This window comes from Sphaerodactylus townsendi, linkage group LG02, assembly GCF_021028975.2.
Source record: "Sphaerodactylus townsendi isolate TG3544 linkage group LG02, MPM_Stown_v2.3, whole genome shotgun sequence".
Classification (NCBI taxonomy): domain Eukaryota; kingdom Metazoa; phylum Chordata; class Lepidosauria; order Squamata; family Sphaerodactylidae; genus Sphaerodactylus; species Sphaerodactylus townsendi.
Window position 1 is genome coordinate 24,575,318 of NC_059426.1, and position 27,648 is coordinate 24,602,965.

Here is a 27,648-nt window from a genome sequence, read left to right on the forward strand (position 1 = left end):
GGGGGGGGGGGTGGGGGGGGGGGGGGGTGGGGGGGGGGGGGGGTGGGGGGGGGGGGGGGTGGGGGGGGGGGGGGGTGGGGGGGGGGGGGGGTGGGGGGGGGGGGGGGTGGGGGGGGGGGGGGGTGGGGGGGGGGGGGGGTGGGGGGGGGGGGGGGTGGGGGGGGGGGGGGGTGGGGGGGGGGGGGGGTGGGGGGGGGGGGGGGTGGGGGGGGGGGGGGGTGGGGGGGGGGGGGGGTGGGGGGGGGGGGGGGTGGGGGGGGGGGGGGGTGGGGGGGGGGGGGGGTGGGGGGGGGGGGGGGTGGGGGGGGGGGGGGGTGGGGGGGGGGGGGGGTGGGGGGGGGGGGGGGTGGGGGGGGGGGGGGGTGGGGGGGGGGGGGGGTGGGGGGGGGGGGGGGTGGGGGGGGGGGGGGGTGGGGGGGGGGGGGGGTGGGGGGGGGGGGGGGTGGGGGGGGGGGGGGGTGGGGGGGGGGGGGGGTGGGGGGGGGGGGGGGTGGGGGGGGGGGGGGGTGGGGGGGGGGGGGGGTGGGGGGGGGGGGGGGTGGGGGGGGGGGGGGGTGGGGGGGGGGGGGGGTGGGGGGGGGGGGGGGTGGGGGGGGGGGGGGGTGGGGGGGGGGGGGGGTGGGGGGGGGGGGGGGTGGGGGGGGGGGGGGGTGGGGGGGGGGGGGGGTGGGGGGGGGGGGGGGTGGGGGGGGGGGGGGGTGGGGGGGGGGGGGGGTGGGGGGGGGGGGGGGTGGGGGGGGGGGGGGGTGGGGGGGGGGGGGGGTGGGGGGGGGGGGGGGTGGGGGGGGGGGGGGGTGGGGGGGGGGGGGGGTGGGGGGGGGGGGGGGTGGGGGGGGGGGGGGGTGGGGGGGGGGGGGGGTGGGGGGGGGGGGGGGTGGGGGGGGGGGGGGGTGGGGGGGGGGGGGGGTGGGGGGGGGGGGGGGTGGGGGGGGGGGGGGGTGGGGGGGGGGGGGGGTGGGGGGGGGGGGGGGTGGGGGGGGGGGGGGGTGGGGGGGGGGGGGGGTGGGGGGGGGGGGGGGTGGGGGGGGGGGGGGGTGGGGGGGGGGGGGGGTGGGGGGGGGGGGGGGTGGGGGGGGGGGGGGGTGGGGGGGGGGGGGGGTGGGGGGGGGGGGGGGTGGGGGGGGGGGGGGGTGGGGGGGGGGGGGGGTGGGGGGGGGGGGGGGTGGGGGGGGGGGGGGGTGGGGGGGGGGGGGGGTGGGGGGGGGGGGGGGTGGGGGGGGGGGGGGGTGGGGGGGGGGGGGGGTGGGGGGGGGGGGGGGTGGGGGGGGGGGGGGGTGGGGGGGGGGGGGGGTGGGGGGGGGGGGGGGTGGGGGGGGGGGGGGGTGGGGGGGGGGGGGGGTGGGGGGGGGGGGGGGTGGGGGGGGGGGGGGGTGGGGGGGGGGGGGGGTGGGGGGGGGGGGGGGTGGGGGGGGGGGGGGGTGGGGGGGGGGGGGGGTGGGGGGGGGGGGGGGTGGGGGGGGGGGGGGGTGGGGGGGGGGGGGGGTGGGGGGGGGGGGGGGTGGGGGGGGGGGGGGGTGGGGGGGGGGGGGGGTGGGGGGGGGGGGGGGTGGGGGGGGGGGGGGGTGGGGGGGGGGGGGGGTGGGGGGGGGGGGGGGTGGGGGGGGGGGGGGGTGGGGGGGGGGGGGGGTGGGGGGGGGGGGGGGTGGGGGGGGGGGGGGGTGGGGGGGGGGGGGGGTGGGGGGGGGGGGGGGTGGGGGGGGGGGGGGGTGGGGGGGGGGGGGGGTGGGGGGGGGGGGGGGTGGGGGGGGGGGGGGGTGGGGGGGGGGGGGGGTGGGGGGGGGGGGGGGTGGGGGGGGGGGGGGGTGGGGGGGGGGGGGGGTGGGGGGGGGGGGGGGTGGGGGGGGGGGGGGGTGGGGGGGGGGGGGGGTGGGGGGGGGGGGGGGTGGGGGGGGGGGGGGGTGGGGGGGGGGGGGGGTGGGGGGGGGGGGGGGTGGGGGGGGGGGGGGGTGGGGGGGGGGGGGGGTGGGGGGGGGGGGGGGTGGGGGGGGGGGGGGGTGGGGGGGGGGGGGGGTGGGGGGGGGGGGGGGTGGGGGGGGGGGGGGGTGGGGGGGGGGGGGGGTGGGGGGGGGGGGGGGTGGGGGGGGGGGGGGGTGGGGGGGGGGGGGGGTGGGGGGGGGGGGGGGTGGGGGGGGGGGGGGGTGGGGGGGGGGGGGGGTGGGGGGGGGGGGGGGTGGGGGGGGGGGGGGGTGGGGGGGGGGGGGGGTGGGGGGGGGGGGGGGTGGGGGGGGGGGGGGGTGGGGGGGGGGGGGGGTGGGGGGGGGGGGGGGTGGGGGGGGGGGGGGGTGGGGGGGGGGGGGGGTGGGGGGGGGGGGGGGTGGGGGGGGGGGGGGGTGGGGGGGGGGGGGGGTGGGGGGGGGGGGGGGTGGGGGGGGGGGGGGGTGGGGGGGGGGGGGGGTGGGGGGGGGGGGGGGTGGGGGGGGGGGGGGGTGGGGGGGGGGGGGGGTGGGGGGGGGGGGGGGTGGGGGGGGGGGGGGGTGGGGGGGGGGGGGGGTGGGGGGGGGGGGGGGTGGGGGGGGGGGGGGGTGGGGGGGGGGGGGGGTGGGGGGGGGGGGGGGTGGGGGGGGGGGGGGGTGGGGGGGGGGGGGGGTGGGGGGGGGGGGGGGTGGGGGGGGGGGGGGGTGGGGGGGGGGGGGGGTGGGGGGGGGGGGGGGTGGGGGGGGGGGGGGGTGGGGGGGGGGGGGGGTGGGGGGGGGGGGGGGTGGGGGGGGGGGGGGGTGGGGGGGGGGGGGGGTGGGGGGGGGGGGGGGTGGGGGGGGGGGGGGGTGGGGGGGGGGGGGGGTGGGGGGGGGGGGGGGTGGGGGGGGGGGGGGGTGGGGGGGGGGGGGGGTGGGGGGGGGGGGGGGTGGGGGGGGGGGGGGGTGGGGGGGGGGGGGGGTGGGGGGGGGGGGGGGTGGGGGGGGGGGGGGGTGGGGGGGGGGGGGGGTGGGGGGGGGGGGGGGTGGGGGGGGGGGGGGGTGGGGGGGGGGGGGGGTGGGGGGGGGGGGGGGTGGGGGGGGGGGGGGGTGGGGGGGGGGGGGGGTGGGGGGGGGGGGGGGTGGGGGGGGGGGGGGGTGGGGGGGGGGGGGGGTGGGGGGGGGGGGGGGTGGGGGGGGGGGGGGGTGGGGGGGGGGGGGGGTGGGGGGGGGGGGGGGTGGGGGGGGGGGGGGGTGGGGGGGGGGGGGGGTGGGGGGGGGGGGGGGTGGGGGGGGGGGGGGGTGGGGGGGGGGGGGGGTGGGGGGGGGGGGGGGTGGGGGGGGGGGGGGGTGGGGGGGGGGGGGGGTGGGGGGGGGGGGGGGTGGGGGGGGGGGGGGGTGGGGGGGGGGGGGGGTGGGGGGGGGGGGGGGTGGGGGGGGGGGGGGGTGGGGGGGGGGGGGGGTGGGGGGGGGGGGGGGTGGGGGGGGGGGGGGGTGGGGGGGGGGGGGGGTGGGGGGGGGGGGGGGTGGGGGGGGGGGGGGGTGGGGGGGGGGGGGGGTGGGGGGGGGGGGGGGTGGGGGGGGGGGGGGGTGGGGGGGGGGGGGGGTGGGGGGGGGGGGGGGTGGGGGGGGGGGGGGGTGGGGGGGGGGGGGGGTGGGGGGGGGGGGGGGTGGGGGGGGGGGGGGGTGGGGGGGGGGGGGGGTGGGGGGGGGGGGGGGTGGGGGGGGGGGGGGGTGGGGGGGGGGGGGGGTGGGGGGGGGGGGGGGTGGGGGGGGGGGGGGGTGGGGGGGGGGGGGGGTGGGGGGGGGGGGGGGTGGGGGGGGGGGGGGGTGGGGGGGGGGGGGGGTGGGGGGGGGGGGGGGTGGGGGGGGGGGGGGGTGGGGGGGGGGGGGGGTGGGGGGGGGGGGGGGTGGGGGGGGGGGGGGGTGGGGGGGGGGGGGGGTGGGGGGGGGGGGGGGTGGGGGGGGGGGGGGGTGGGGGGGGGGGGGGGTGGGGGGGGGGGGGGGTGGGGGGGGGGGGGGGTGGGGGGGGGGGGGGGTGGGGGGGGGGGGGGGTGGGGGGGGGGGGGGGTGGGGGGGGGGGGGGGTGGGGGGGGGGGGGGGTGGGGGGGGGGGGGGGTGGGGGGGGGGGGGGGTGGGGGGGGGGGGGGGTGGGGGGGGGGGGGGGTGGGGGGGGGGGGGGGTGGGGGGGGGGGGGGGTGGGGGGGGGGGGGGGTGGGGGGGGGGGGGGGTGGGGGGGGGGGGGGGTGGGGGGGGGGGGGGGTGGGGGGGGGGGGGGGTGGGGGGGGGGGGGGGTGGGGGGGGGGGGGGGTGGGGGGGGGGGGGGGTGGGGGGGGGGGGGGGTGGGGGGGGGGGGGGGTGGGGGGGGGGGGGGGTGGGGGGGGGGGGGGGTGGGGGGGGGGGGGGGTGGGGGGGGGGGGGGGTGGGGGGGGGGGGGGGTGGGGGGGGGGGGGGGTGGGGGGGGGGGGGGGTGGGGGGGGGGGGGGGTGGGGGGGGGGGGGGGTGGGGGGGGGGGGGGGTGGGGGGGGGGGGGGGTGGGGGGGGGGGGGGGTGGGGGGGGGGGGGGGTGGGGGGGGGGGGGGGTGGGGGGGGGGGGGGGTGGGGGGGGGGGGGGGTGGGGGGGGGGGGGGGTGGGGGGGGGGGGGGGTGGGGGGGGGGGGGGGTGGGGGGGGGGGGGGGTGGGGGGGGGGGGGGGTGGGGGGGGGGGGGGGTGGGGGGGGGGGGGGGTGGGGGGGGGGGGGGGTGGGGGGGGGGGGGGGTGGGGGGGGGGGGGGGTGGGGGGGGGGGGGGGTGGGGGGGGGGGGGGGTGGGGGGGGGGGGGGGTGGGGGGGGGGGGGGGTGGGGGGGGGGGGGGGTGGGGGGGGGGGGGGGTGGGGGGGGGGGGGGGTGGGGGGGGGGGGGGGTGGGGGGGGGGGGGGGTGGGGGGGGGGGGGGGTGGGGGGGGGGGGGGGTGGGGGGGGGGGGGGGTGGGGGGGGGGGGGGGTGGGGGGGGGGGGGGGTGGGGGGGGGGGGGGGTGGGGGGGGGGGGGGGTGGGGGGGGGGGGGGGTGGGGGGGGGGGGGGGTGGGGGGGGGGGGGGGTGGGGGGGGGGGGGGGTGGGGGGGGGGGGGGGTGGGGGGGGGGGGGGGTGGGGGGGGGGGGGGGTGGGGGGGGGGGGGGGTGGGGGGGGGGGGGGGTGGGGGGGGGGGGGGGTGGGGGGGGGGGGGGGTGGGGGGGGGGGGGGGTGGGGGGGGGGGGGGGTGGGGGGGGGGGGGGGTGGGGGGGGGGGGGGGTGGGGGGGGGGGGGGGTGGGGGGGGGGGGGGGTGGGGGGGGGGGGGGGTGGGGGGGGGGGGGGGTGGGGGGGGGGGGGGGTGGGGGGGGGGGGGGGTGGGGGGGGGGGGGGGTGGGGGGGGGGGGGGGTGGGGGGGGGGGGGGGTGGGGGGGGGGGGGGGTGGGGGGGGGGGGGGGTGGGGGGGGGGGGGGGTGGGGGGGGGGGGGGGTGGGGGGGGGGGGGGGTGGGGGGGGGGGGGGGTGGGGGGGGGGGGGGGTGGGGGGGGGGGGGGGTGGGGGGGGGGGGGGGTGGGGGGGGGGGGGGGTGGGGGGGGGGGGGGGTGGGGGGGGGGGGGGGTGGGGGGGGGGGGGGGTGGGGGGGGGGGGGGGTGGGGGGGGGGGGGGGTGGGGGGGGGGGGGGGTGGGGGGGGGGGGGGGTGGGGGGGGGGGGGGGTGGGGGGGGGGGGGGGTGGGGGGGGGGGGGGGTGGGGGGGGGGGGGGGTGGGGGGGGGGGGGGGTGGGGGGGGGGGGGGGTGGGGGGGGGGGGGGGTGGGTGTATGTTCAAGGGCCTGGTGGACACCGGCGCTGATGTTACCGTCATCAGAGCAGCCGAGTGGCCCGACCAGTGGCCGACCGAGGCTTGCCCACACATCTGGGGGGTGGGGGGGAGACAAACCGCGAGACGGAGCATCCGCCCACTCACGGTCAACAGCCCAGGACTCGAGCGGCAGCTCACAGTCCGCCCCATCGTTTTAGACATCCATGTCAATCTCTGGGGAAGGGACCTCATGAGTCAGGTCAAAACGACTTTGGTCTGGGATGGGTAAAGCCGTCACAGATCATTGATCCCAATTGTGCCTTCCGAAATTTACTTTCTAATTTCCGTAAGGAGCCTGTTTCCCTCTCCCCTCCTCTTCTCCTTCTGTTTTACTACGATTAACCAGTATTGGCGGGAGGGCCAATTGGCTGACTGGCCCTCCCTGGATTAAAATCTGGGCCCGTCCTGATACGCCCAGCACTGCCAGGACCAGGCCTCAGGTTAAAAAGGGGCTGCCACCATTATGCCCCTAATACCCAAACCTGTTTGGGTTATGGCTGCCAAGCGTAGCCTGGCAACTTTACCAATACCGCGTTGAAAGCCGAAGGCGCTTAGCGGAAACCGCCCATATAAAGGGCCGGTCTCGGCGTGACATTTCCCCAAGATAATTAGATCACAAAATTTTAGCTTTCATCCAGCTGCCAAAATTTGTAGCCGCCAAGGTCACGGTAAAAGTGCAGCTCCCTTGCAAAGAAAACCCCCCCCTGCTTTTGTATTGTGCAAGGAATCTGCCTCTAATAAGCCTGATTGCTTCATTCTCCGGATGCACCCACATCCCCAAAAAGGCGCTTCCAAAAGCCCACTTTGTGTTGCTGATTAAGCATGCATACCCACAATCCCCCCAGGACCCGCCTGTCCCCTCACCCCGGGAGGCTGCGGACCCTCGCGCTCGACGCACCCTGATGGCGGCTCTGAAGCCAATTCCCACCAGAGTGGCCCTACCTCCTGCCCTCCCCGTCAAACAATCAATGAAAGAGGAGTAGGCGGCCCCCAGTAGAGATACCGCATTAAAAGCAACCTTCCGCGCGGGCTGCAAAACCAAGCCTTCTTATATTAAACTCTAAAATCCAAGCTCAAACAAAAGCTTCGATCTTGATCTCCCGCCATCGGCTCTAGAACCGAGGCCTGGGGCGGGACCCGATACCCATAACCTGGGGAAGGGGGTGTGTTTCAGTCCTTCTTCCTGGGTCCCTGTGGACTCCGACTTGCCGCTTGACAGGCCAGCCCATGGAATGGCGCCAGGAGGAAACCAACCCCATCCCGGAGATGGAACACATCTCTCTAAAGGATCCCGTAGCGGTCTCAACAGGAGCGCCCGTCGCTGGCCCAAAGACCCGAATGACCTGGGAGGCGGCGTCAAAGTGACCACCAGCCAAGCCCAAGAGCTGCTGCGCCATGCTTAAGACCACCCCGAGACACCCGAGAACCTCTGTGCAGCTCTGCTTTGCGATCATCACCGCCAGCTTCGGCGGCCACCATCCTTTGCCTGCTCTGCTGCCTCCTGCCGTTAAGCGATCGGCCGCCCCCTGGCAAGCTTTCACCAGACCAACATCTGGGAGTGGTTTGCTGCCGCTGCCAGCATCTCTATGCTTTCTGCCTGGGCCAGTACCTACGAGGTGGGAGCCTGCTAAGCTCCTGCCTGCTCCCCGTCTGCAAAGCGCCCGGAGACTTCCTAGCGGAGTCTGGGCTAAGCCCCTTCATGAATGCCTCATCCATCAGGTGCTCTATGAGCGCCGACTGGGGACCCGTCGTCCAAACCCTCCCGGCTGGCGCTCTCTCCCTTGTCACCCAAGACTGTCGCTAACCACGAATCCAACACCTAAGCCCGCATCACCGGCAATGGCAGAGGGGTGACCGACCCGGACCCATTCATGCGGCTCGGCCAATTGGAACTGCACACACATGGAGGACATTCCCCCCGTGTTCGGAAACATCACCTGCTCCCCAGGGGCTGGTTCTGGACCTCTTAGCGGGGAGAGAGCGTTTAATTACATTCCATACTGTTGACTCTCTGCCGGGACTCTTTGTTGCCTCAGTCGCCTCACCATGCGATCTACCCCAGGCTCCACCCCAGGAGCCCGGACGCCATAGCCGCCGCTCCGCTCTGCCTTTCGATCCCTCACCAGCCGGAGCGACGCGGTCGTATTATCCTCGAAGCGGGATTCGTCTCCCTCGCCAACTTCCCTAATTAGAGTCCCCGGACCTGCAAGCTTCTTAGCGCTAAGACTATTGGCCGGCTGGCCTGTGCCATTGCGAAGTCCATCAGCCCTACCTCCAGGGCTCTGGATGCACTGGGCTCCGAACGGCAGGAACTTCGTCAAGCGACCACAAGATAATGCGTTAAGCTATTGATTACTTATTGCTATTACATCACCAAGGGTTTGAGAATGTACGCAATGTGTTGTTGTTTTAATCTTTCTGATAACTCGGTGATTCCTTATGAAAGTGCGTGAATTGCAAAGGATTGTATCCAGTTCCAAAGTATGATGTATTGCCCAACTGGTGGTCAGCCCTCTCTGGAGCTGGCTGCCGGGAGGATGGTTGAAGATGCTATCATACAGCTCTGCATTGGTTTTGATTGTATGCCTCATCGTCCGGGTCTTATGTCGTTCAGTAGTAGTATCTAATGGCCCACTGTAACCTGTGCTTAAAAGCCCCTCGACTTTCCCCTGCCCACTTAGCAAGTTCTAATGTTGCACAAGCAGCTGCAGTCAGCTTCGACCAAACAGCGGAGGAGACAAGCGTCCCCCTAAATCGCCCCCTTGCATTTCGGCCTCCAGCTAAAAGCGTAAAAAAGGAGGAGATGTAGTAATGCGCTGCTGATGGCAGCACCGTGGTAGAGCAGCTGGCACACCAGCGGACCTCACGGCAGCAGTGTACCTTACTCCTCATTCCCCTATGAGTCACGGGTCATGAACTGTCTGTCTCAGTCACCGGGCGCAGGGACAATGGTCTTGCCCCCAGGTGAGGATTAGGCTCCAGGCGCTTGCGGCTCCTCTCATGCACGTAGCCAGGTGAGATCATGCATCACATGATGATCTCCCGACCTCCCGCTCTCCCGGAACTCCCTCCATTCCTCCCCTCTACACGCCCCCAATAGAATCACAATAAAAGGTGCCAGGAACCAGCACGCGGGAGACTCGCTAGGAACACGGAGCTCCGCGCTCCCGCTGCTGGCGATCTCCACCAGATGTTATCTCCGCGTCTCGTCTCGTTCTTGCGCTGACCACGTGGCTCGACTACATGTCTCAGGTGGTTTCGTGTATTTTAAAGTACTGTGAGATTCTTGTTTACCTATAAAAGGTGGGCATCCCTATCCAAACCTGGAGGGGGCAGGCCAGAGCATCAATGTGGCACCGCCCCGCTGCCTCCAAAAGGGCTTTCTGACAGTGCGGGGAGCAGGGAAAAGCCCTGAAACCCACCCTGAAGGTGAAAAACCCCATAGGACACATAGGACTTATGCCATCAAAAAAGTGGCATAAGTCCTCAATCTTGGGTGTGAGCCGACTAATGTTGGCTCTGCCCTGGGAATATCCTAGCCTAGCCCATCTTCTATGCTGACATTTGAGCGAGATGCCACCACAGCCCCACCACAGCCCAGACTTCTGGGTTTTGTGGCAGTGGGGCTGTGGGACAGGTGGCTGATGGTGCATCTACACCCTTTGTCAGAGTAAGTGCCCTGGGAAGGCAAACACACCAGCACAAGGCTGTGTTGCTGCCTGAAGCCCTTTTGCCCTTGGATGGGGCTACAACTCAACTCCTCTAAAATTCTCTATGTGCAATCCTAATTTCAGCAGGATTTTTCTTATATAATCAATTTAATCAGGATATGTGATGTCCCAAACCATGCAAGACTGGTTTGACAGTTAAAGCACTATAGGGCCTCTCTCCTACTCTTGTTCTTCTTGGTTTAGGTATATGTATGAGAGACATAAATATAATTTTAGGTGCCTTTGCGGAAAGTTTGTAAGTTGACTGATGGCCACGCAGGCTTTATGATCACATTTGAACTTCCCAGGAGGTGGAAGGAGTTGTGAACAGATCCATGGTATCTAAATTTTACTATATTTCACCTTTCTCTTCACGAGGGGCCTGCAAAGCTACCTGCAAAGACATACAATTTAGATAAACAAATAAAAATAAACACCATAGCTTGAACTCCTAGGCTGGCTGACACAAGGCTATAGCTGCAAGTTATGAGCCAACAGCTCATACCAAAAAGCTTGCATCCTGGGCCTTGGCCTCATGCAGGCTGACATACAAGAGAAATAGATGCTCAGCCAAGGTGCTATTGAGTCACAACCCATTGCAACACCACCACAGGATGTTCCAGGCAAAAGACAAGCAAAGACAGTTTTGACAGCGCCTTCCTCCACGTAGCAACCGCTGTCTTCCTTGGTGGTCTCCTATCCAATGACTAATGGTGGCCAATCCCAGTTATCGCCCAAGTTTTGATGAACTCAGCCTAAACTGGGCTATTTAGGATGCTACTGGCATAGTTCCAAAATTCTCATTCCCTTATGGTAGGGCTGGCTATCGATATTGGGTGCCCTAGAGCATAAGAAGTCAGGAAAACACCACCTGTCGATCTTGTGTTCCACAATGCCATAGGGAAGCAGGAGTATCTCCTCAGCTAGTTTGTACATTTGTCTCCTGCAGAGTGGGCAGAGCTACCCTGCCCCAACCCATGAGGGAAAAGGCATGAGTGCCAGAGTACCTCCATAATACTGAGTGCCAGAGTGCCTCCATAGCAGAGGTGTTCCTCCTATTGGGCAAATTGGGCAGTTGCCCAGGGTGCCCCCTTGTGGCGGGCGCCAAAAATGCAGGTTCATTTGTAGGATTTTTTGTATTTTCAGTGTTTTTTCTGTTTCTGGACTGCAGGGGGTGCAGTTTTTAGGCTAGCAGCACCAAAATTTCAGGTTTTTTTCGGGAGACTCTCCTGATGATATCACCCAAGTTTGGTGAGGTTTGGTTCAGGGAGTCCAAAGTTATGGACTCCCAAAGGGAGTGCCCCATCCCACATTGTTTCCAATGGGAGCTAATAGAAGATGGGGGCTACACCTTTGAGGGTCCATAACTTTGGACTCCCTAAACCAACCTTCACCAAACCTGGGTGGTATCATCAGTAGGGTCTCACAAAGATACTCAGAAATTTAGGTGCTGCTATCTTAATAATTGCACCCCTGACAGCAGGCACCCCCTAAATTTCCCCAGATTCTCCTTTTAAATCCACCCCCTTTCTGCCAATGCTTGTTTTCTTTCTTTTATTCTCTCCATGCCTAATAAAGGTTATGATTATTATTATTAAATCCACCCCCTTCGGCATGGATTTAAAGGGAGAATCTGAGGTCCCTAGTTTAAACATTGAAAGTGATGCTGTTTCAGTGTGGGGGAGAATCCACCCCAAAATATCATCACTGTCAATGTTGTTTAAACTGGGGACCCCAGATTCTCCCTTTAAGGTGGATTTAAAAGGAGAATCTGGGCTCCCTAGTTTAAACACCATTGAAAATGATGCTGTTTGGGGGTGGATTTCAGCATCACTTGTTTAAATTTGGGAGCCAGATTCTCCTTTGAAATCCACCTTAAAGGGAGAATCTGGGGTCCCCAGTTTAAATAACATTGAAAGTGATGCTGTTTCCCCCAGTTGAGGGGACTGGATACAACACCATAAAATGTTTTCATAGCAGTAATAAAACATTTTGAAAATGTTTTTTTTTAATATTTCTGCTGTGTGGCATGGCACATTGCTGTGTTCAGATTTGTGAGTTGGGGCATGTTCTATAATGTGATGGTGACTTTGAAACGACCTGGTGGAAAAAATCATTGTTTGGTCATAGTGGGGGAGGGTGGCCGCCCTTGGTGGGGGGGATCAAACTCAGGTTTTGCCCAGGGCTCCAGTTTGCCGAGGTACGCCACTGCTCCATAGCACTAACCCTGAGTGCCAGAGGGTTACCTCCATAGTACTAAACCTTCATAATACTGCAACCAGGTGGGAAGGTGTTTGGCATCCCTGGTAACTACCTTAAGTTGCTTTGTGGACAGGACAGGACACCCCTGTCTGTTAGGAAAGTTCTTCACTCACTGTTTGTTGTTTGTGTTTTTGGTACAGTTACATATTTCTGAATGGTTGTTGTTAAACTATTTTCCTGGTGGGAGAAACATAGAAGTCATCTCAGCAGTTTCACTAGGGATACTAGCGTTCAGCCACAACCTGGAGATCCCCTGAATTACAGCTCATCTCTAGGATTCAGGGGCCCCTTCCGCACATGCAAAATAATGCATTTTCAAACCACTTTCACAACTGTTTGCAAGTGGATTTTGCTATTCCGCACAGCTTCAAAGAGCACTGAAAGCAGTTTGAAAGTGCATTATTCTGCATATACCGCCCGGGGATCGAAAAAATAAATAAATAAATAAATAAATAAAATGTGCGGAATGAGCCAGGGATCAGTGACCCTGGAGAAAACTGATACTTTAAAGGGTGGGCCTTGTACCTCACAGAGGCCCTTGATCTCCCAATCTCCATCCAGGAGTTTCTCAACTTGGATCTGGCAACCATACCGCTCATCTCAGGCCAGTGGCCAGGCAGGAAGGACCTGGAAACTCTAGATTCCTTTAATGCAGCTTTTTTCGGATTTCTGGTCTCTACTCTCTAATTACACTTATAAGATTAGGGAAAAGTCAGTTCAGCAGATGCTGAACAAATGCTGAAAGAACTTCAGCTGCAGATGTTCTGAGAAGAGGAGGGGAAATGTTATTTTTTAAGGCACATGTGTGCTCTAACACTAGTTCACATGGAAATACTTACATTTAAGACAAAAAGTTTTTCCCTCCAACTTGGGGGATATTCTGGAGAAGTGAAGCAATGGGCACTAGTAGAATGATATTGCAGTGGTGTATCTGATTCTACCTGCAAGATACTATAGGCCCACCCACCAGGCGTAAAAGGATTCACACCCACACACAAAAGTTAAAGGGTAACTGCAAAGCATGTCCTTCACGCCATTTCCTAACCAGACACGACAGCATTTAAAACTATATCTTCCACACATGCATAATAACAGGAGACGAGAATGTGGTGTGGTGTGATCAGTGCACACACAAAAGCTTAGCTTGTGAACTGTAAGTACCCAAACCGCCTAGGGAATAAATACAAATGCTCTCAAGTGCACATGCGATTTCAGCCTTGCTCCCGTTCACATGACAGCCTCGCCGGTGCACCCGAGGTACTTTTTGCCGCTTTGGGGGGGTGGGGAGGGAAACAATAGCAAAAACGGGGGGTCCAAGAGACCCCCCCCCCCCAGAGGCGTGCATCTGCTCTGCACGCGGTGATCCTCCCCAAGCGCAGGGCGGGTGGCTTGGCTGCTGCATTGTTTTCCTTCAGGGTGGGGCTCGGGATTGCAGGCTTTTGGCTGACCCTGCCTCGAAGCAGCTGCAACGCGGAGGGGGCAAGCCGTTATCCCCCCCCCTCCCCAAGACGCGTGTGCGTGTGAGTGGTGTCCAGTCGCCTTCTCCCTGACCCGCGCGGGGGTCTCCAGAGTGGCGTGGCCAGGGGTGGGCGTGCTCGGCTCGGCTGGCTGTCAAGCGCGGCGGGTGAGGAAAAGGGGCTGCCGCAGCTACGCCAGCGAGCGGCCGCTTTTGTCCGGCCCTGACGGGCAGGCCCCGGCGCGCGGAGGAGGAGGAGGAGGAGGAAGCCGGCGGCTGAGGAGGGGGAGGTTTGCTTGCAGCCGCCCCGCCGCCTCAGGCCGGCCCGAGCCAAGCCAGTGGCCCCGGGCTCAGGTGAGTCTCTGCTGCGGGCGGCCGCGCTTCTCGAGGGCGGGAGGAGGGAAGGAAGGAAACCAGGAGCAGCAGGCCCAGCCGGGCGGCCTGAGCGAGCTTTGTTTGCAAGACGGGCCGCTGGCTGCTCCCTCGTTTGCGCTGCGGGAGGGGGCAGAGGCACGCGTGGCGCCTCGAAAGCAAAATGCGGGTGTGTGTGTGTGTGTGTGTGTGTGTGTCACGCTTGCAAAGGGCTCCCCGCAAACCCTCCCCCTTGCTGTGCTCGGTGCGGTTGGGTTTTCCTTCCTTGCAGCAGAGAAGGACCCGCAGGCATCAGCAGCGCGCGCTTCCTGCCCTTCCCCAACCTAATCTCCCTCCGGTTCCCTCTTTCTGGCTCTTTTGGCAATTCCTTATTTTGCTTTAAACAAAGAAAACGATCTCCAGCCTAGGTTGGCCAAAAGACCGCTGTCCGCCCCTTGCCTGTTGTGGGTGTTTAAATATAGCAACAGGTCCCTTTTGGGAACTTGGAACCTTTTTAATCCCAAACCGTGAGCATTCACCAAGCTGGGGAAAGGGGCGGCCTCGTGCCTCGCTCGCCGCTGCTGTCTTTGACTAGGGGGTTTTTTTTTTGCTTCTGCCTTTGTGTGGAGACTTCGCAAGCCTTGCCTTGTGGCCGCCTCTCATTTAACTCGCTAAAGCTTGAAATCGGATTGAGGGAATAAAAAAAGCCCCGGAGACAGAGTAGCGTTGAGGTTTTGTTTTTTTAAAAAAGGGAGTCGTTGCCAGCGTCATTGGGACGTTTGTGCGTGTGCGGTTTCTGCCTGCTTCACTGTTGTGACTCCTTTTACTCTTGGTAAATTTGGTACTTTCCTTTGACTCCGGCCCTTGGCTTTGGCAAACAAACCTTTCAGCATGGCAGAGGAACTGCGTGGTTGGAGGGTTTGATCCAGCCCACCAGTCTTCTGAATTGAGGTTGCTGTATCCATTGGGATTTGAACAGGTCCTTTGTCTTACTCTTTCCCTTCTTCCTTTCTATCTTCCCATTGCATCTTGGTACCTATTGAATGGTGGCTGGCTGAGAATGTTCACCCCATAAAGCCATTTTACAGGGTTTCTGCTTCCCCAGTATTGTGTAGGGAACAGAGGAGTGATTTTTGCAAAAAGGAGCCTAGAAGTCACTGCAGGATAAATTACTTACATCTGGTAGTAGCTGTTTAATTGAACACCCTTTTCTGCTTGCTCCCCAAAAGGACAGGCAGTTGACCTTTGCAGTCATTTGTGCATGTAAAAATGGTGGCTCTGCAGATACCCTCTCATATTGGACTTCCTTTTGTAAAGGTCTGCATTGATTTCCTTCTTCCCTTTGCTGTTACGTTGGTGAAGTGCACCAGCCTACTGTTTTTCGCCATCACCATGGTGAATCTTTTATTTTATACCAAGTAATTTTTTTTCTACCTTGTGCAGAATACTGTTATGGGTAAAAATTCATTGTGGGGTGGAAAAGATGTTTGCACGGTAAAACTGTGAAGGCGGTTTCAAAGGCCTCACATTCAGTTGGGTGTCATTTTCTCTCCCACTCCTGAGATTTACATAGCTGTTGACAGAAATATATAGACGTATTTAGAGAGAATCACACAAGATATCTTTGCAGATTGCTGCAGAGGAAAGTGTACACAGTTCAATGCCTCTTGTAGAGCTGTGTCTGTAGTCCTTGGCGTCAGGTGGGGCTAAAAATCTGACAGAAACTGTAATAACGGCTGTGACCTCTTTATTTGTTGAGATGGGCAATGAAATGTTTTGTGGACGATTCTGCCAAGAATCACTGCTTCTTCTGAAACTTCTGGCATAGAGCAGCTGGTTTTGTACACCGATGTGTGTAGGTCTTTTTATTGTAAATAGCTGGTGTCAGCTGCTCTCTGCCAAGTGGTCAGAAGGAAAATATTTCTTTAGATATTTCTCCCCGATGCTGACATAGAGCAGTTTATAACTGCTCTATAATGGTGTGTTTATGACATCATCTTCTATTTCCTTCTCACAACAACTTTGTGGGACAAAGTATAAGGTTACAAGTTACAATAAGAGTATGCATCTCTTTTGCTGTTCTTTACAGAACTGTATGTTCCTCAATGGAGGAATTGGAAAAAGGGAGTAGCAACCGCCAGAAAAGAGACAGGATGAGCAAACATACAGTGGCACATGATAGGAGAAAGAAGAAAGCACCACCAAGGGCTGTTATGAGTGGTACAGTCTGGAGTTCTGATGTTTACTGACAGTAAGAAGGTGCTTCTGAGCAAGATGTAGGATGTTGTGATAGTGTGCATTCCAGGCACTCAGGAAAATTGTTTGCATTTGTACAGTTCAGGCGGGGATACGGCTCAATCTACTGGACTCAGTATGCTTCTCCTCTTCAGACTATAAAGCCAAGGCCTCAATCCATAATCATCCAAAGGAGAAAAGAGAAGTAATTATGGCTGTTCCATCTGTGAAGATAGTAGACCTTGGATCTGAGGGGCATGATTGAGGCTTGATTTAGGGATTGAAGGACCTTAATGCTCAGTGAGAACATTACAAGCCAGTATGATGAGCTTAGGTTGCGTGGTTCTGCTCAGAAGTACATCTTTTTTACAACAGTTGTACCTTGAAGGTTATGTCTTCGCTGGTTCTGGTTAGCTATGAAAGATATTGGGATGGCTAACATTCCAATGCTTTTTCTTCGTAATGCATTAAGAGGCCTTAGAGCTGAGGAATCTGTTGTATAGAGCGGTAGTAAAAACATGTCTTGTATATCTTAAGAAGTCAAGCAGCCAACCCTCCCCTGCTTCCAAAAAGAACATAAAATTGGTTAGAGATGACGAGCTGAATATTTTACAGTTCTTGATTTTTCTGTGGTAAATTTTTCACTCTAAAGATTAATGATTTCATCAAACGAGTAACATAAATGGATTTTACTACAAGCATAACATTAGGTTGAAGCTTGGCAAGGTTTCAAGCCTCTCTCAGCCCCACCTACCACTCTAATATGTTTGTTGTGAGGGGAGAAGGGCAAGGAGATTGTAAGCCCCTTTGAGTCTCCTGCAGGAGAGAAACGGGGGATATAAATCCAAACTCCTCCTCCTCCTCCTCCTCCTCCTCCTCCTTCTTCTTCTTCTTCTTCTTCTTCTTCTTCTTCTTCTTCTTCTCATTATCTGTTCTAAGAATTGTGTGAGGAAGTAGGCATATGTTTGATTGATTAGTGAGGGGGGATGGAGGAATAAAACCACAAATGGATCTAATCCAAATTTTAAAAAAAGTCAGGTTGTGAAATCATAAATGGCTGTGCAGGTCAAATGTAAACCAAGGGTAAAATTCTTATTTACATGTCCCCTCTTGCGGTGCCCAATATTTCTTTACCAAATATCAAGCCAATAGAAGAGAGTTTTAAGTAGCTTTATTTGCAAAGAATTCGACACACCCGAATTCGACACACCCTCTCTGTTCCCCCATTGGCTTTAATATGTACTTAGAGTCACAACTTTCCAGTACGCGTATTTATACATTGCTCCTTCCCATGTTCTTCCTGTATGTTCATTAAAGCACAGTTTGTCGTCAGAACAGGAGGAGAAGCTAATAGGCATTAGCTCATTAAACAAACCCCACATCACTGAGATTGATAAGTATATTCCAGACCTTCTTTGTTGTAGAATTCTCCCCCTAACCCTTCTCCCCCTATCTGAGAGTAAAAATACATTTTGACATTCAGTTTATTTATTTGTAATGAACTATAAATGCTCTTGTATCAAAGTAACATGTTCAATAATGCACAAAATAATGGTTTTGACAAAGGCAGCGCATAAAAATGAATGATAATTTGCATATTCATTCTGGACTATATTCTAATGTGGAAGCATACATGACTTCTGTACATTAACTGACTGTACTAACATCTTTTTTGGAGACAGAGTATAGAACACTGATGGCAAACCTTTTTAAGACCGAGTGCCCAAATTGCAACCCAAACCCCAGTTATTTATCACAAAGTGCCAACCCGGCAATTTAACCTTAATTCTGAGGTTTTAGTTTAGAAAAAAACGGTTGGCTTCCTCTTCCTCCGCCCCACTCACTCGAGCAGGGGCCGGCCTGCTCTAGCCTCCAGCAAGTCCTGCATGCATCACTCTGTCCCTCTCTAGTATCTCTGCCTCCTCTGCTCACCGCCCCCCCCCGCCCCCCCCGGACAGAAGCCACCCAGAGCACAGGCACCAGGCCCGCCAGCTGAGTCCTCCCTGCTCACCACGGTGCGCACATGTCGTGCTCAGTGGCCCAGGCAAGCCTAGATGTGTGTGTGTGGGGGGGGGGGGTAATTTTCCACCCCCACATGACTAACTCTCTGTGTGTGTGCCCACAGAGAGGGCTCCGAGTGCCACCTCTGGCACCCGTGCCATAGGTTCGCCATCATTGGTATAGAACAGGGGTAGGGAACCTGCGGCTCTCCAGATGTTCAGGAACTACAATTCCCATCAGCCTCTGTCAGCATGGCCAATTGGCTATGCTGGTAGGGGCTGATGGGAATTGTAGTTCCTGAACATCTGGAGAGCCGCAGGTTCCCTACCCCTGGTATAGAAGATACCTTTCTCTACTATTATTCATTCTTTATATCTCCCAAATGAATAGCACTATGGAAAACTGATTTTTTTCATAAAGATTTCAGGAATTTATTTTTTATAAAAATTGGAAAACTAATGTTTTCCGTTAAAGGTATATGATCCCCTTTATGGAATACTTGCTGTTACTCGAACACTAATACCACTACAAAGCCATCATTCTCTGCATACTACACAATTACTATCATTCTTCCCTCCTTCCTTCTTTAGATGTTCCGTATGCACTACTAACGTTATCAGGGGTTGTTTGTGCTGTATGCCAAGTACATATTGTGATTGGTTGCCCTACTTATGGAGATGCTTGCTTGTCAGTGTGATCATGGTATTAATGTATACATGGTGCTAGGGTGGTGTTAGCATGAAGTTCTCTTCGTCTATGTCAGGTGTCTCCAACCCTCCAGATGTTCATGAACTATGATTCCCATCATCCCCTGTCAAGCATGGTCAGTCGGCAGAGCTGATGGGAATCGTAGTCCATTAACATCTGGAGGGTCATAGGCTGGAGACCCCTGTTCTACATTATTCCTGTTTAAATTGAATCTTGGTCCCTTGCAATAGTTTTAATATAGTTTTAGGCACAAACTTGGCATCATGAGGGGATTGTAAAGATTGCGCAAGTTCATGTGCAAATCCAGTATCTTCATATAGCCCTCAGTGACTCTAACACCACTTTTAATTGTCTGAGCAATAGAGGGAACCGTGATGTTCAATTTGCGTGTCTGGATAACCCAATACGGTATGGCTTCGATATGTTAAGGCCATTTCTTTTTAAGGACTGGCTATTAAATGAATGAAGTAGCTTTCATTACCTTATACGTTAATGTGAGTTCAAGAGAATATACATTTTGGCTAGGTACTTAGGAAATTTGAATACAGCGATAGAAGAAAGGCAGGGGAGATGTATGTAAAAATTCCTTTCAGCTTTTCTGCTTTACTGGCACAACTGTTCTCTTTATTTTTTTTCCCATCAGTCACTAGAATCTTCATCTGACAATATAAATGTCAGGAGCCCTGGTTCTTAGTTACCCGCCATCCCCATCTCTACTTGAGAACTTTGGAGCATTGGCATTTGATATTCCACAAGTGAAATATAGTCTATGGGGGAAAAAATTGCTGCCTTCCTCTTTGCTGCCTTGTGAATGTGCTCCTGAATGTGCTCCTGAATGTGCTCCTGAATGCCTTGTGAATGTGCTCCTGAGGGTCAGCGGAATGTCTGGGGTACTGTTACGGGGGTCTGGTGGGAATTGGTGGCTATTACCCCCTCCGCTCTTGGCAAATTGCTTCATTATTCATGCAAGAATGGACTGAGATTTCTGCATCCCACACCAGTCCCAACCTTCATGGGGTAGCAGAAGAGGTCACCAAACACCCATTCTATGAGCTCTACTTGTAATAGTTTGCAACCATTCCAATATTTTATAAACTGGAAAGTATAGTGGAAATAAGTCCTTGGTATTACAATGCAAATATACAAACGCCTGTTTCTTGGTACTGAAGTATAACTGTTGAAACAGTTCTGTAAGCTACCAGGAATAACAATAAATAAAATTGATGTAACCTTCTAATTTAAATTCACAGGGTTTGAATAGCTGAGTCATATCTCAAGCCTATATTGGCAAGGATTCCCAATGTTACTGGAAACTGCAGTGCACACAGTAAGTAAAACTATTTATATTTCAAGGCATTTTCCATTATAAGGAGTTAGCATGAGCCATATAGAAATGAGAGCTTGTGCATTACCCAATTATATGTTAGAACAAGTGCAGTATTAATGATTTGCGGTGCGATATTTGCTCTTAAGTGATGGATCTTTCCCTCTTGACAGGAAGCTTTTTGATGATGCCAAGCAGTGACATTTTAATAGATTCTTGCATGGTTTTATACGTAGACAAATTCCTGAGCTTGGATCTAGTTGTGGTTCTGACTAAGCATATTAATTATTTGTCACTTAATTGGAAATATGTAGGTATTATTACAGGAATATATGGTGTATAAGGCCCATGGATCCATATGCAGTTTCCAGACAGCTCCTGGGATTTTGCTAGTATGTGGATGGTTGTAGATGCATTGTTCGAGAAAAATCCATGGTAATGGGTCCTATTCTATGGGTTTCATGTTGCATACAGTTTCACGTAAGGGCATAGGCCCGTAGTTTTCAGTCTGTTCACCCAACTATTGTCATTTTCACCTGTGCAGTGTACAGTGGCTGGAGATTATGTTTAGTGTGTTCTTTCAATTCATGATGGACAGTCAGAGATGAGTTCCAACAGTCATGTCCATTGCATTGGTTGAATTGACAGTACAGAGTGAATCAATTACAATGTAGTTGATATCTTGGTATCCTTACCAAACAGTTACTTTACAGAGAAAAGTTCTGAAGTCTGATTGTTAGGAGTTCTGGGAATTAAGCTTGGGGCAGGGGGAGGGGTGCTTTGGAAGAACATGGACTGATCTAGCCATGGATATAGAGGAGCCATATTGGATTTGTGTTTCTTTTGCTAACGATCTAGTCCCAAGACTTCAGAAACCTTGAACAAGAGTGCTATCAACTGTTGTCCTTCCATATTATCACAGAGAGCAAATTCATCCTATCACAGCAGATTCATAATGCTATTAAGGAAATTTTAAAACTCTAGATGCCAGTGAATAGCAAGAACGTTGTTAGTTATTTTGCACTCTAAAGGTGTCATCTGTAAAGAGATGAATATGGAATGTTGTCTTTTGTCTTTAGGTGAGAAGATGAGCAGCTGCACTTCAGAAAAGTTGAAGTTTGGAATATTTGCCCATAAATCCACAAAGAGAGAAATTACAATAATTAAAATAAAAAGAGATGAAGGTATGATAGCGTGAAGTAGTGGAACTATTGTGTTTGAAATAAATCATTGTATGTATATACAATTTACTGAATTGACTGAAGATATGGGCAGGGAGGGTGATACATGGTCATTTGTGGTCTTCTTATGCTGATCAGACTGTTGGTCCTACTAGCCCAGGGGTCTGCAACCTGTGGCTCTCCAGATGTTCATGGACTACAATTCCCATCAGCCCCTGCATGCTGGTAGGGATTGATGGGAGTTGTAGTCCATGAACATCTGGAGAGCCACAATTGCAGACCCCTGTAACTAGCCCAGTAATGCCTATATTTTGACTGGCAGGGCTTTAAGGTCTCAGGCAAAGCTGAAGAGTTGATATCATTTTGGGAAAAGGTATATTTACTAGCATTTCTACCGTGGTACGGATCAAACTATTTTCTAAAAGTCTGAAGCATTTTCCATGGTAGCTGGCCAGAAATCTATATGGTATTAATTTTTTTAAAAACTATTAGAGACCACTGTAAAGAGTGGAGGTTTTGCATGTTACACTTTGCAGTAGTTTTTTGTCTTTTAGATCTCTGGAGTTTGAAATAGTGTTGATTGGAGTGGTAAGACTTTTTGTCCTGCTACTTCATTATGCAATCTTGGGGTTCATTCTCATAGAAGTCCATAAATATTCCTCCAAACAATTCTCTTCCAATGTATTGTCGAAGGCTTTCACGGCTGGATTCAACTGGTTCTGACAGGTTTTCTGGGCTGTGTGGCCGTGGTCTGGTGGATCTTGTTCCTAACGTTTCGCCTGCATCTGTGGCTGGCATCTTCAGAGGTGTATCACAGAGAAAAGTCTGTGATACACCTCTGAAGATGCCAGCCACAAAGATGCCAGCAACACAGCCCGGAAAACCCACCAGAACCAGTTCTCTTCTAGATCTCATTCATCCTCTAGTCGTGCCTGAGTTCTTTTTGCAGCAGAAAAGAAGCTGATCGTGTGAAAATTAACCCATATACAAGTCATCACCTGATGCTGTAGCCATTATATCATGATCAGTTTTGAATCAGCCCTATATTACAAGAACTATGGTGCAGTGCATGTCTGTGATTGATTCTGTGATTGAGTTTTTTCTTGTATGTCCAGAGAGGTAGCATTGTCATCTTCTGTTCTCAGGTGGTTGGACAGTACAGGGAAGAAAAGGAATTGTTTGGGTTATTTCTGAGTCATTTGCTGCTTTTACTCTTGAATGTGTGTCTGAGGGTATGGAAAGGATTTGGAAAATAAGTAAAAGTTATTGGAGTTCAGTTTACAACATAGAGTTAAGAAGATGATACTTTAGACGTGTCTTTAAAGAGGTGGTAATGGCCAAGATTTAATATCCCAGAAGTAACTCTACTTTAGAGGCTTATGTAAATTGGAAGTAGTTTGAAATGAATAAAGTGTTAGTACGAAATAAATATTTAAGTTGTTGGTGCATCTGTTGAATATTTGGAAGTGGACAAACTTCCAGATTTAACTAGGGCGATCTATGCATTCATAATGAACAACATCTTATTCTCCTCTTGTTTACAAAGGACTTATGTGCATACTTTCTGTCCCTTGTGTGGAAAGCAAGCTACCCTCAAGAGAAAACCTCCCTAAAAGTGCAGAAGGTGCTTCTGGATAGTTGAAGACTGCCTCTTGAATTATGCATGTAAAGGAATGCAGTAATAAGTATCAGAATCCACAGCTGTCTAGACTTGTATGCTGTCCCTTTACTAATCTGGAGAAGCATCTTTCCTTTCACCATCCTGTATTTCTGGGTGGTGGATTTTTTGTAATGATTATATATTTAACTGGTTGTGGCGGGTTTTCTGGGCTATGTGGCTGTGGTCTGGTGGATCTTGTTCCTAACATTTTGCCTGCATCTGTGGCTGGCATCTTCAGAGGCGTATCACAGAGAAAAGTCTGTTTCACACTGCGTCACAGAGACTTTTCTCTGTGGTACACCTCTGAAGATGCCAGCCACAGATGCAGGTGAAACATTAGGAACAAGATCCATGAGACCACGGCCACACAGCCTGAAAAACCCACCACAACCAATTGAATCCGGCCGTGAAAGCCTTCGACAATACATTCATTGGGGGGCATTCATTGAAAATGCTGGGGGGAAGAATTAGGACTAATAAAAGGAAACACTTCACGCAACGTGTGATTGGTGTTTTGAATATGCTGCCACAGGAGGTGGTGATGGCCACTGACCTGGATAGCTTTAAAGGGGGCTTGGACAGATTTATGGAGGAGAAGTCGATTTATGGCTACCAATCTTGATCCTCTTTGATCTGAGATTGCAAATGCCTTAACAGACCAGGTGATTGGGAGCAACAGCCGCAGAAGGCCATTGCTTTCACATCCTGCATGTGAGCTCCCAAAGGCACCTGGTGGGCCACTGCGAGTAGCAGAGAGCTGGACTAGATGGACTCTGGTCTGATCCAGCTGGCTTGTTCTTATGTTCTTATGTTCTTACTTTGTAATTACCATCCCTTTGTTCAAATGGGGACCCAGATCAGCTTACATCATTTTCCTGTCCTCTGTTTTATTCTCACAACAACCCTGTGAGATAGGTTAGGCTGAGAATGTGTAATTGGCCCAAATTCATGCAGCAGCTTCCAAGGCAGACTGGAGATTCAAACCTGTGTCTCCTGGATCCATTCATTAACCTGCCTTTTCAAATTCAGATTCAAGACATGTTATGCAGAATAAAATAGCATGAAAGATGATGCATAAGGTAACTTAAGCATGATAGCAACAGGTAACTTATACCAGTGCAGCGTGGTGTAGTATTTCCAAGCAGTGGACGCTAATCTGGAGAACCAGGTTTGATTCTCTACTCCTCCACATGAAAGGCAGACTCTTATCTGGTGAACTGGGCTTGTTTCCCCACTATTCTGCAAGAAGCCTGCTGAGGGACCTTGGGCTAGTCACAGTTCTCTCAGAACTTTCTCAGCCCCACTGCCTCACAAAGTGTCTGTTGTGGGGAGAGGAAGGGAAAGAATTTGCAAGCTGCTTTGAGACTTTACGGTTGTGAAAAGCGGCAGGTAAGTCCAAACTCTTCTCTTTTTCTTCCTCTTCAATAGAATTTGGGATTACAAAAATTGGAAACACTGCGGTAAAATAGGAGAAGTGATATGTGAAAACAATGCGGAGAATGGAATTACAGAAGTAGAACAGACTGCTGTAACAGCAGCATCATGCATACCATACAGCGGCTTAGACAACAGTCATTCATGCCCTTCATACATTTCTGCTGAAACTTCTGTTTGATCATAGTTTGAAGATGAATGAACTAGGGGGAACTTGTCTGATTCATCAGTGTAGTTCTTACTGGGATTCTAATTGTAATCATTGCCAGCGAAAATAACATTTTATGCTTCCCTAAAGGCGCGTGATCCAGTGTTCCTTGTAAGAGTGCAGAATTTCCAAGGCTATGGGTATTAAGAAATAGCAGATACTTAGTGTATATATGCAGAACCATGTATATATGGTTTGGACCATGGAACAGAGTCAGGGTTTCAAATGCTGTATCTTAGTATGACTGGGCTATTAGAGTCAGCAATAGTTCTAGAAACCATGCTTGAGGCCGGTATACCATTTTCACCTGCAACATAAAGAACATTCTTAGGACTTTTCCAGAACTTACTATAACTATATCAAAGAGAGCTTTGTCCCTTGAAAGCTTATACTCTGAAAGCCTTGTTGGTCTCTAAGGCACCACTGGATTCAAATCTAGCTGTTCTACTGCAGACATGGCTCTGAAACATATTTTTTGTTCTTTTTCTAGCAGCTATTTCGTTATTTTGAAATGCTAACTCTTGCTTTCCCTTCATTTCGTCTTGATGTCCCCATCGCATCATCAGAATTTTCAGACCTGTTTTCTGCACATGCAGAATAATGCATTTTCAATCCACTTTCACAATTGTTTGCAAGTGGATTTTGCTATTGCGCACAGTTAAATCCAGCTGCAAAGTGCATTGAAAGTGTATTACTCTGCATGTGTGGAAGGGGCCTAATTCATGCAGGAATTAACAAGGAAATCGAAGATATGCATGATCTGTCCATTAAAGTAACCAGTCATAATCCTTATCTTTATATAATAGATACTAGCAGTGTTGCGAATTTATTCAGTCATGGGCTTCTTTCAGCTTTAAGAAAATCTGCTTTTTAGTGATCTAGAAAGTATTCAGTTGGTCATGTGTAAACTCCGTGTCTTCAAAGAATTCCAATTCTGATTTCTGCTTCTGGCTTTTTAACAGTAAAACAAGGATATTGATTCATACAAGGGTAACTCATGGTTTTTCAGACCAATGATTCAGACACCCTAAAATATCTATCAGAAGTAGATGAGTTATGAAAAATGGACTAGAGTTGTTTGCGGGCATATAGATATAGATGTGCGTGTCTGCATGTATGTGTGCATATACGTGCACGCGCACACACATCTGATAAAGGGGGATACTGATGAAAGGTCACACATCAACTCTCTAGCTTGTTAGTTAAGTTAAATATGTAGTTTTAATGAGAGAACCCATCAAGTGTCATCCAGATCTAATGAATCAACTTTCAATATAAGTGGTGTGCTAATGGCATGATACTGCCAAAAGGCCGATTTGCCCTGCCTGCCTGCCTGCCAGCAAACGTCTACTGTTTATTGTTTGTGGTGTCTGGCTCATATGTGTTCTTGTTTGTGGGGCATAGAGAATGCAGTCAGAGCAGCATAATACATACCATACATGTGACCTAAAAATGTTGTGTGGGGGGCATCTTGGCTGCTGGTATAATAGCACACACTATGTAGAGTGCATGATTGTGCCATGGTTTGTTCTTCCATCCTGGTAGTACAGCTCTTTTGCTGCTGCCCCAACACAGCAGGTCAAGAGGCTGGGACTTTAGATGTGAATTATTAGCCAGCTTTAATTAAAAATCCAACAGTCTGATGATCTCATTATGCTTAAATAATAGAATGAGAAATACATTCTGATTTACATGGCTCATTGTTCATACAGGCTTAGCATGGATTTTCTATGAAATGTTATTGCTTTCTTTGTAACATAGCCAGCCAGCACTTAGTATTTTGTTAATGGCAGAAAAAAAGACAAACTGTTTGTTAGTGGTTTGTTATTTCTCAGCTAAAGTGGATTAACTTTTCAGATGTAACAAAGGGAGACCTATCTTGAACATCTTTTCACCAGTTATCTTGGTTCAATTCACCAGTTATCTTGGTTCAGGCCCTGGCCCCTGCCTGGTGGAATGCTCTTCCTCCAGCTGTCCGGGCCCTGCGGGACCTAAATGAATTCCATGCTTGGGGCCTGTAAGACCCGAGTTATTCCAGCTTGAGGGCTTTTGGGGAGGCCGACTGCTGATAGAGTGCCATTAACAACTGAGATCCGGCTGTTCCCCTCTCAGAGTTAGAGGTTAATGGTTGAGAGCGTAAATCTGTTTTAAATATTTATGGATTTGGAGCGCTGCATTTTAACTGGTATTAATTTTTAGCATTTTATCCTGTTTATCCACTTGCCTGTAATTATGTTTGTAAACCGCCCTGAGCCCTTTGGGGGAGGGCGGTATAAAAGTGGAATGAATGAATAAATAAATAAATAAATAAATAAATAAATTTCATAATTTTTGAAAGAGATGTTGTACATAAAATGGCTTGATCCAGAGGACTTGGGAGCACAGACTGTCTGGTTGGAGGTCTATTATCACTTAATTTTTACATTAGCCATGAATCTTCCTGGGTGAATTTTACATCCACAAGTAGAAGAAAGTTAAAGTTTTTATCAGATATGATATATTCAGTGACTGTCCCAGTTACTAGCAGAATTCTTCTCATCTGGTCAGGATTCCTGAATGAGGATAATTTTGGATGACCAAGACATAACACTTTTGTAAAATTGTTGGTGCACTGGAAACGATTAACGTGTTTAAGTAGGCTGAGGGAAGGAGTTTCGTGGAGTTATTTGCAACATGGTGCTTTCAATCCCTGGATGTGGCTCATTTTCTCAAAACGCAAAGCATGTGAAACAGTTAAGCTTGTCTTAATTCTTGGAGGATCATCAATCTTCGCTGAGTGAAATAAGGATATATTCTTTAATACCACATCTACCTTGTTTTACCCAGTTCTTTCCTGAGGAAAGATTATGTAATAAACTGAATGGAACAAAGCCATCCAGATGAGATAAAGCCACAACTGAAAATTCTTTTGCAATTGTCGGATGAGGGAGTTAAAAAAATATTTTATTTATTTATACTCCACTGTGAGAGAATATTTTTTGTAGTACTTTTTCAAAATGTAAAGTGCTCTTAAAACAATATCATTTAAATAGTTTTTGTTCATCCTGGCTGCTAATGCATATCTCATTGAAAAGGCTCTTCATTTCAACCAGTTGATGTTCAGATGGTGCGTTGGTGATTCACAAGGACGTAGTTAAGGGGGGGTTCTCAGGTTCAACCCCCCCATTGCATGTCCGAAGCTCCGCCCCCCCATTTGTGGGTTTTTTGTATTTTAAAGTGTTTTTTTGGTTTTTGGCCTGCAGGGGGCGCAGTTTTTAGGCTAGCAGCACTAAAATTTCAGGCTGTCATCTGGTGACACTTGTGATAATACGTGCCAAGTTTGGTGAAGTTTGGACCCCAAAAGGGGTGCCCCCATCCCCATTGTTTCCAATGAGAGCTA

At 55.3% G+C, this 27,648-nt stretch overlaps 1 protein-coding gene across 4 annotated transcripts in view; it reads left to right on the top strand.

Annotated features, from left to right (window-relative positions):
* The first annotated feature begins 12,840 nt into the window (after positions 1-12,840).
* SESTD1 (SEC14 and spectrin domain containing 1) overlaps positions 12,841-27,648 on the top strand; it is an 85,133-nt gene continuing 70,325 nt past the window's right edge. Inside the window, exons 1-3 of one of the 4 annotated variants that reach the window (XM_048484092.1) lie at positions 12,841-12,864; positions 19,713-19,789; positions 20,866-20,970. The gene's annotated coding sequence lies outside the window, so the exon portion shown is untranslated. Of the gene's footprint in view, positions 12,865-12,945; positions 12,969-13,149; positions 13,522-19,712; positions 19,790-20,865; positions 20,971-27,648 lie in introns of those variants that run through there. The other 3 variants (XM_048484091.1, XM_048484094.1, XM_048484090.1) reach the window with 3 other exon arrangements.